We start from the raw sequence: 9,647 nt of genomic DNA, 5'->3' as shown, positions 1-9,647 counted from the left end.
TTTGTAGACCAGCTGCATGGGCAGGGCGTCAGTACAGTCTCCATTCCCAGTGCTGTGTTTTTTTAACGCGATAGTGTTAAAGAGCTCATTTTGCAGCAATTCCGTTGTCGGCGTCGGCGTCTTAGTTGTAAGCGAAAAATCAGCGTTTTTCGTGAGCGGATATTTGAGACAGATGCAAATAAATAAATAAATATTAAAAAATCTTGTTCGTGTGGGAATTAAACCCAGGTCTTCCCTGTGGCAAGCAGGTGTTCTACCACAGAGCCACGCCATTGCTTGGAGCAGCCTAAAAAAAAAAGGACCCTCTATACAAATATCATGTAATGGGAGGAGTCTACTTTAACGCATGTAACGTTGCGTGGCAGAATGGTACAGTCGCGCCAGGCTTCAAGATATGTGAAGTTCACAATATGTGAGGGGTTTAAAGGTTCACTTATTGCAAAGTGCTCAAGCATGTTTAATCATCATCGTCACAAAAGCGTCGACAAAGTGAGCAGCTGCGAAGATTCGCGTGTAGCCTTAAAAAAGTGTAGTGGGTACTTCGCTCATTCGCAAAAGGAATAATTATGGCGTAATGAGCGCTTTGCAACAGTACTTGCAGTAAGCATTGTACGACAGTTTGAAATGGCTAATGCTACGCGCACAGACGTTCCTTTTGTTGCGGCATCGTTGCGGTGTCCACCGAGATCCGAAGCTATGCTACCGGTTGAGAATGCGATGCGAACGGGGCCCGATTACGCTATCGTGTTGTACTTTTGAAAGCGAAGCTCAAGCGTCCTCCAACATTTTGTACCACACTCCGAGTTTTTGGAGGACAGGTATTAAGTAAAGGTTCCGCATAAAACTCCTTTGTCATTGTTTCATAGGTTCTTGGCTATTCTTCCATATGCGGTGACCAATCCCATAAAGATGACTTTCAGGCACGGAAACAACAGACGCAGCGAGAAACGCACTGCCAAACAGAGCCCCAACCACCAAGTGACTTTATCAAAAAGAATATAAAGAAAGATGAGGCGTGGCACCATTCTCGCAAGTGCGCAACACAGGGGATCGATGCAGCACTGTAGGTTTATATTCGCTTTGAAATAGTGTCTTCATTTACAAGCATCTCGGACCAGTCGCCGGCGTCCCGCGGACGCCTTGGTTCACGGGTAACTAACTACGTCACGTGACACCCTTATCACGTCATCTAAAGGTTTCCTGCAGTCTCGGGCAACTTTCGCACTTGAAATGCTGGCCGCGCCCACAATAGCATCTGCCACGCAGTCTACTCCGTCTATGGCTGCAACACCAGCCACAACACCAACCCAATCACGACCTAAGCTGCGGTTAGATCATGAATGATACCTATTTTAATTGCGACTGAATTCACCCCAAGTGAACTACTGGAGCACGCGCGCGTCGAAGACGAACGCTGTTTTTCCTGGGAAGCACCGTGCGTGTTTCCCCGACATTCAGAAATACGCAAGTGCTCGAAGCGGCTCACCGCGCCGACGATCAGTCTTGGGTGCGCAAACAATGCGAAATCCAAAAACGCGTGACAAACGGGATAAAAAAGCTACGAGAGAGCAAGAGCGCGTGGAAAATTTCCCGTGTCCAGCTGAAGATAGCCACACGCGTGACTCACTGCGCCGTCGTCTGCCAGCTGTCTGAACGAAATCGTCCGGTCAGTTCCTCGTCGTTCTTGGGCCGCAATGTACGCGAAAATCCAACCTGCATCCCAGCGGTCACGGACCAGTGCGATGAGCTTCCAAGTGGTCCCCGAGAAAAACGAATGCAGCGCCGGCATCCGGGGCTTTTCACAGCTGTTCCGGACGTGTAAATAGAACAAGCAGATTTCTTCAGTCAAGTGCATCTCACTAATGCAGAGCGCGACTGAGGCATATCGCTCACACACATGATGCCTTTCTCTTTAGTCATGTGTACCTCCAATAGCTCAAGAGCCGTTTCGTTGCCGTTCGTACAAAATATGCTTGCATGCCTTAAAAAATGGTCACATGCTCAGGCATTGAAACCCGTGATAAAATGCTCACCTTCCAAATTCTTTAAGTTGAATTGATGCATCATACCTGTTGTATTGCGCATGTGCTATGGCACCATGCTGCAGGTTTCTGTTTTTCAATAAAATCATTTGGTAGCTGGCTCCGTATGTCTGTGCGTTTCTCGGTGACTATGTTGTCTTAGTGCCTAAAAGTCATGTTCAGAAAATCGCACCGACTTGCCCAAGAGCAGGTGCAATCGTGCTTTTTTGAAAACAAAATTCATCATACAGTGACAGCGTGGTTCTAGTTTCCATCTGTCTATCTGTCTCTCTGGCCACCTCTTTCTGGCCGCTACGGTGGTTGCCTCCGTAACCTGGTATATGCCAAAACTGGCATAGGAGGGAATGACTGCATGACTAACTAAATTCATAGGTTATGTCATGAATAACGTGACATCCCTGTCACGTACGATATCAAACCCTTCCCCCAATCACGTGCGGCGCACACCCGCATACCACTGCCCATATGTTAAATCAAACCAAGAACAGTGAAAATAGGCATTGGGCAATTTATAGTACCATTTTCGTGAGTTAAATAGGAGAAAGACATGCCGTGTGTTATATTTAGCGATTTTACTGTAGAAGACAAGTTTACGCTGAATGACGTGGTGCAACGGCCCATAGCCGGAAACCACACGGTAAAATTGTGAATTGATGTATTACATCAACAGTTACCAATAAGTTGTGGTGGTTGTCGTTCTCTAAAGCGAAATGGGGTTACGGTTTTGGCTATCCGCCTTATAACAATGTAATCAACTTAGCATATGTGCTCCTGATACACCACAAGTGATAGTCTCGCGTTGCTCGTGCGAATAGGAGTAGGTGAAGGATAGCTGCTAACGCTTCATTTCCATTAAAGTGACGTCAGTGTTGTAAGGTGAGTGACGACATTAGGGCCGTCTGTGAGCTAGCCTTTATTCACCATTGTAATTGACCTGCCTGGTAATCCCATGACATGTATGCAGTTACTCAAATTACACAGACGCGTGGATCCCCTCATAACACTTCGCTCAAGCCCAAAAGATACGGCATAAACAGCTACTAGCTCACTGCTTCTATGAAATCAATTCCTAAAATGCATGGCACCTGCACGATTTTGTCTCAAATCTATATGATGTCAGAGGACTTACCAGAGCGCACTACCGTAGCCAAAGGGGGGAGGGGTTTAGGGGCTTCAACCCTTCCCCGACTTTTGCAATGTTGCGTGTGTGCGCATGCGCACGAACATAAATGTATTATCGCTAATCCCCCCGCCCCTCCCCCAAGAAAAGAGTGCGTGGCTTTCATTATTAAGGTCTGCAAATTAGCGCCCTTTGTTAGAGCAACAATTTAACTGAAACAAATGTAGATGTACAGGAGGTTGCCAAAAAAGAGTTGTGTTTACATAGCTCAATGCCTTGTCGTCCGTGATTGAAAAAATTTCAGTCTCTTCATTCAGGTATTATTGCAACATAATTTAATTTATTTCTCGTTTACACCTGAAAGTCTCAATCAAGCGAATGAAACTTTCATAATTTTGTTTTATTCATAGGTGTGATGCTGTGAGGCTTTGGTTGCGCCGCACGGACGTATCAATGGCTGGTGTGTCAAGTACTGGCTCTCATTTGCACTGGTGTTATATGAACACGACACTGTGGTCCTTCGTCGGGGTCCCCTTTTTTCCTATGAATGATCTCCCTTATTTTTTGCTTCCATTACGGCTCTGCTATCAGCTGAAATAAATATTACACCCACATACTTGAATCGTAGTGTGAAAATTATGTGCAGCTGAAGTAGCTGTGGGTGTGCTAACATGTTTTCGAATACAACTACATGTACATATTGTTCTCTCCATTATGCATTTTCCTTTACCTCAATAAACATAAAAATTGTTAGCTAATTTATGTGTACAAGAACGGGCTGATATATCGTTGCCCCGCAAATCCGACGGCTTGCAATAAATGCAGAAAATTTCCCAAACAATCTGTTACGCACAATCATTTATTACTGTAAAACAGCGTAAGCATTTATGTCTACTGTTAGCAATGTTTCTCGTGAATAATTACGAATATTCCGTTGGGTTAATGCGCGACTCTGTTTTTTCAACGCCTAAGAAATAAAAGACAGTCACATGCGCACACAATGAAACACGACACCACGACTAAACTGCGAAGTAAAATGCAGTGTTCATTCAAATGGTTAAAGCGACGAAATATCACAATTAGGTATTCTACGCGAACGTTGTGGAGAAGTTAGGGTCTGAAGAAAGACGAGGAGGAGAAGGGTGTTCGGAATAAATAACGGGGCTGACACTACAGCCTTGGCCCAACTGTGTATTATCATAAATATAATCAGGATAATAGATGTTTTGTCTGGAATTACCACTTATATATTACACTTTTATTGTCAGCGTAACAGGGTGTCCAATACACCTTCCTACGTTTGCGTGTTTACAATGGCATATCTTCAAATATTCTTGTCCCTCTTATTCCTCATTAAAGCTACCTTCCTTCGTTGTTCAGTGGTGATCACAAGGCCTTCCCTGGAAATGGGAAGTGTGGTCTGCAACCAATGGTAGCATGCATATTTCGAGAGTTGCGTGATGTATAACGATCCTTGACGATGCTCTAGACTGCAGTAAAGAAATTTTGGTTGCTTGGTTGCGTACAAAAGCTGTTATATAAATTCACTCACTTGGCCACAAATTTCTTAGATGTATTAACGATGCAGCGTGTGCGAACTGGGTTTCTTAGACTGTCTAATTCAAGCGGGCTCTTCTCTTTGAGATAAAAAAGAAACCTCTACTCAAGACGCTCTTGTGGGTAGATTCTCCAACCTGCAATACCTTGCCCGCTAAGTACAGTAATCCAGAAGCCATCGCTGCACCTCACACTGGGAGACCAGTTCAACCTGGTTCGACGAGTGAGAGCTGGTCTCGAAGTACAGAACGCGGAAAATCTACGACGTCTAACTGCGTTCTCAACTTGTAGATGCAAACATTTATTATTGAAACATATATGAAATTTTGCAATCAATGTGTTTTAACGTCAGTGTTTTGTGAATAATGACATAAGTTTACAAATACATGTTTCGTACTCACCACAAACACAGATGCAGTGTTTAGGAACTGAGTTACAGTAAGGAACGGACTTCTCTGTGCAAATTTTTCGCCAGTACCTCTCGCAGGTCATGTTTTTTTGTACTGCAGTAGAAAAAAATTGAAACTGACAGAAATACACGATAGTGTTAAAGCGATAGTGTTAGAGCGCCTGTCCTGTGTACCTCTTGTCTATGTCCCCGTCCCATAGCGCTCGTATGTCCGTATCATGTATGAACCAACTTGCCCAAACACAAGTCTTCCTAAGAGGGCCTGCAGTACTGTGTATGTGGAGGAAATGCAGTACGTCAAGGAGGGTATTTTGACGAAAACAATGTGTGCCCGTAAGGTATAGCTGGAACGACTGCTCACGAATCATATTGATGAACGATATTTATATCAGTCGCTCTGGGCGCTGTAAGGCTTTTTTGCATGCTGCAGATGCTCTCTAAAGTGCCCCAGTGTTTTTTCACTTCGTTGATTTTGTGTTTTCGCTGTATTATAGAGTTAGACATTCACTTTTTCCTTCCCTATCAACAGAAATGCGTCGTATACATAAACATTTTCAGACATATTTTTTTCCGGGTGAGCTGGGCTTTGCGAATAATGAAACGTTGAATTTTGTGAGTTTAAATTGCAAATTTTCTGTAAAAGTTGGAAACTAGTTTGTCAATATTATAAGTTCCTTTGTCGCAACATAGGCACTTCTTCTGTGCTGTTTTTCAAATTGTGTATAACTGTTTCGTTCGTTCTTTCTGCACATCTTTTTAAACCCAGGGGGCCGACTAGCAGATGAGCTCTAAATACCGAGAAACTGTTTTGAATTGTAAGGTTTATAAAAGTATTGAGTTGCTCACCACAAAAAATTGTCCATTGATTAGCAGGTGTTAGGCATAACTGAACCCAACCCTTTGGGCAAGCGGATACCCGCCTGCATAGAGGTATATCGTGGTCTGATAAGAAAAAGAAAAATAATGCCATAATAAAGTTCAGCGCTTCTTCGTGACATCAGTGTTTATTTTTTGTATTGTATACACTTATAAGCCACTTTAATATGCAATAATAATAATAATTGCGGTCAAACGCGATATATCACTTGACAAAGCGATTTTGTGAGTGACACTTACCTTACTGAGGCTAATAACATTAGAACGATGGTCGAAGAAAACTTTCGCGACAATAACGTTCCCTGTAGAAGCGTTGTTATTCACTAAAAGCCACAACTCTCCTAGAATTTTTTTTTTTTTTGACTGGATTCCTTCATATACAATGGAACTCTCTCCCAAAATAAGCTGAAACATCCGTTATGTGAAAAATAATATTCACCAATCTAAAAGAATCATCACTTGCGACCACATTAGATGAGCTATTCCCCTTATTTTGTTCCTTCATAGCGAAGGCCCCGTTCGGCAGACATGATGCCTTCACGAAGTATGCGAGGGTTCTTTGGGAATCGGCTAGCACTTAACGAGATACCGTGTGACACCGTGACGCAAGCTGGAGAAAAAAGTGTTGCGCACTCGCTGTAATGACTGCGAGCGGAGATGACTAACACTCCCATGTTTCCATGCAGAGAGATACCCATCAAACTGCACGGGAAGGCGGCCGCCGCCGTAGCTCAAGTGGCAGAGCATGGGACGCCTTATCCAGAGGCTGCAGGTACGGTCACTACCGGTGGTAAGTTGTCTTTTCGATCTTTTAAATTCTTCCCATTTAGATCACAATTTCTATATTAAACTTAAAGACTACAAATGATGTGTCCTATACCTGCCTTCGCTTCACTGGCTGTTTGTGTAGTTAGGTTGTTTCTATGAATGAAAACAAGCCCTTGATCCGTTCGCCTTTTTTCGGTTTTTCGCACAGGCAGACATACATGGAGGCAGAACACGAAATCAACGTGGACGTTGAGCTGAAAATGCAGACATTTTTATTTCTGGTTTGTGAACTAGTAAGTACATTCGAATTACTCTAATCGAAGATGGGGCAATTGTTGCCTACGTTTCAGAACCAGCACGGGTTCTTTCTGCATGCCGAAAATGGCGGTGTACAACTTTTAAACTGTTTCACAGATGCGCCCAGAGGAGACAGACCAAGCGAAGGACAGAGTGTTAACCATCTTTGGGCTCGATTTGCCTTGCTTTCGCGACTGATGAACAGAAGTGAATGGTATAGGCTTGGCAGACGATGACGGAGAGCGTTACAGTTCGTTCTTCTTCGTTAGCATTGTGGAGCCCCCTAGATGCAGTCACGTTCTTTGCCTTTCGCTTCACGTTATCATGTGACCGCTCGTTCTCGGGGCAGTGCAGCTTTCACATGCATCAACGGTGTTTCTCCGCCCCCTACTGCTTCGAGTGTTATAGCACAGACTAATGAAACTACGACAAGAAGCACCGACTAAAGGCAATGATATCGACGGTCGAATTTGGTGAATTCGTGGGAGACAGAGGCCAGGGGGACGTTGAAAGCCTTCGTGCGTTCGGGGCTCAAGGCACGAATCTGCCTCCCGTGTTGCTGTAGCGCAGAGGGGTAGTGTATGCATGAGCACAGGCGCTGGTTACCCTATTACTCCGGAGCGCACACCGTGTCGTGTCTCTCCTCAATTAACGGTGACAACGCATTTAAAGAAGTGCATATCGAGTACTGGTGTTTATTATGTGCTTGTTGATGCCGACATGCTGTGTCCAGGTATAGGTCAACAACTTCAGCTACCACAACGGTTAAATCATGATCATGGGCGTTAGTCGTCGCGATTGAGATTTGCCACTAGGCGTCAAGCGAGTGCATCCACTGGAAACGGTGCTATAGTTGCCAAACACCAATAGATATTGCACAAGCTTTCATATATTAAGGCAAAATAAGCAATCAACTACTTCTGTGAAGGCACGTTTCACTTTCGTCTTGTGCGATTCCTATGGCGTAGGGACCAGCCAGGTTTTTGGCGTTTGTAACCATCTGAGCGTCCAAATACAAACATTGTTTTACTCAGCAATTCTTGGCGAAATGGCAGAAGGTTATGTTGTGTACAAACATATGCTACTCACGGGTATGCTTTTTGTATGATGGTCCATGTGAATGCGTACGTGGACCGTGATCTGCACATATCAAGAAAACGAATAACTTATTTGCTCAATAATAAAGGAGAGAGCTTTTACCCGAGCGAATAGGCACATTTTGTAGTTATACTGTTACAGTTCCTAACGTGAGGTCCAGCAGACTATTCATCCTGTTTCCTCCCTGCACTTGCTTTCACGTTTATTTGTCTCGAAAATACCGCCATAAATTCACAACGTGATATATTCTAAGGTGACATGTAAACCCGAAGCTTTCATCGTCACCGACAAACTTACTCAACAAAGCAAATTTTCAAGAAGAAAAGCACGCACACAAATCATAAAAAAACACGACAATTAAATCAACGATGTCCTCTCCCGCAAGCACGCCAGCGCAGCCAGCTGTGTCTAACTGAACACTTAACACCTCGCAACACCTCAGCTAAGCCTCATCTTTCTAGCGGAAGAAGTGGCACAGTGGCTCGGGACGCATGTCAGAGTAAGTATGGTTTTACTGCTTTTGGGACAATACAATCAAGCTACGCAATGTTGCTTTTTGTCTAAAGAAGGTTGGAAAGACGTGGATCCTCAATCATAAACACGATTTTCCGATTGGACACTATCTGCTCACGTACTGCGCCGTATATTCGGCACAACTGGTGGGCACTCTGCAGCACGTGTACTTCTTGAATACATGAAGAAAGCAGGCGTGTAGCATAGCCATGTACTGACCTATTTTATTTAGGCGAAATCACCACATAACCGCCATTGTACCAATATATCAAGAAGTACTCACACTGTTAATGCTACATGGCAAAACAATATAGATAAAACATGTACTTACGTAGTTTATTGCTGGCAGTAAGGGCGGCCAATATGCAGAGCATCGCACAACGCAACGCGAATCGCTTCATTGTCATCATTTTGTAGAATTATACTGAACGGACATCCTTCGCAAAAGATTCAATGTCAGCACTTTACTAAAGCTGTTTAAAGTGCAGCGATCACTGGTGCATTTTTTCAGAATCACATCATGTGTTGCTCATGATAGTTTCTGAAACAGTGAAACGGACATTATTTCAGGGCACTATTTCGTAACATGCTGAAAACAAAAGTGCCATCTTGAAAATTAGGCGCAACTAGTCACTCCCTCATTCACACACATTCACACACGTCGTGAGTGCTTGCGTGTGTGAATATGTTTGAGTGAGGAAGTGCCGAGTGGCGCCTAATTTTCAAGATAGCTTATGACCAGTTAGCCAAATAGCAAGTTCTAATACGAGGAAGTGTACTCGCAATAACTTTGTGTGGAAACAATATTTCGCTATCCGTACAATCGAACCCACAAGCAAGGGACGGCAGCAAACAATGCACGAATGGCATACATACAAAGTTCCTAGTGTTGAATAATGACCGCTGCTTGTTGTACAAGTGTTCACGTTTGAAGGTACGACTGTTCTGCCCTTTTGCCCAATAGTTA

The 9,647-nt window shown here is 43.8% G+C and overlaps 1 long non-coding RNA gene across 1 annotated transcript; it reads right to left on the bottom strand.

Moving 5' to 3' along the window:
• Positions 1-3,496: 3,496 nt before the first annotated feature.
• On the bottom strand, positions 3,497-9,560 carry LOC119391063 (uncharacterized). The gene is made up of 6 exons (XR_007415942.1): positions 9,420-9,560; positions 9,012-9,221; positions 8,159-8,209; positions 5,975-6,070; positions 5,121-5,222; positions 3,497-3,753 (listed from the first exon to the last, which is right to left on the bottom strand). It is a non-coding gene; the product is annotated as an uncharacterized LOC119391063 (long non-coding RNA).
• Positions 9,561-9,647: the final 87 nt, after the last annotated feature.

Source organism: Rhipicephalus sanguineus, chromosome 4 (genome assembly GCF_013339695.2).
Source record: "Rhipicephalus sanguineus isolate Rsan-2018 chromosome 4, BIME_Rsan_1.4, whole genome shotgun sequence".
Taxonomy (NCBI): Eukaryota; Metazoa; Arthropoda; class Arachnida; order Ixodida; family Ixodidae; genus Rhipicephalus; species Rhipicephalus sanguineus.
Note: the sequence above shows the minus strand (reverse complement) of the source record. Positions and strands in the feature narration are given on the sequence as shown.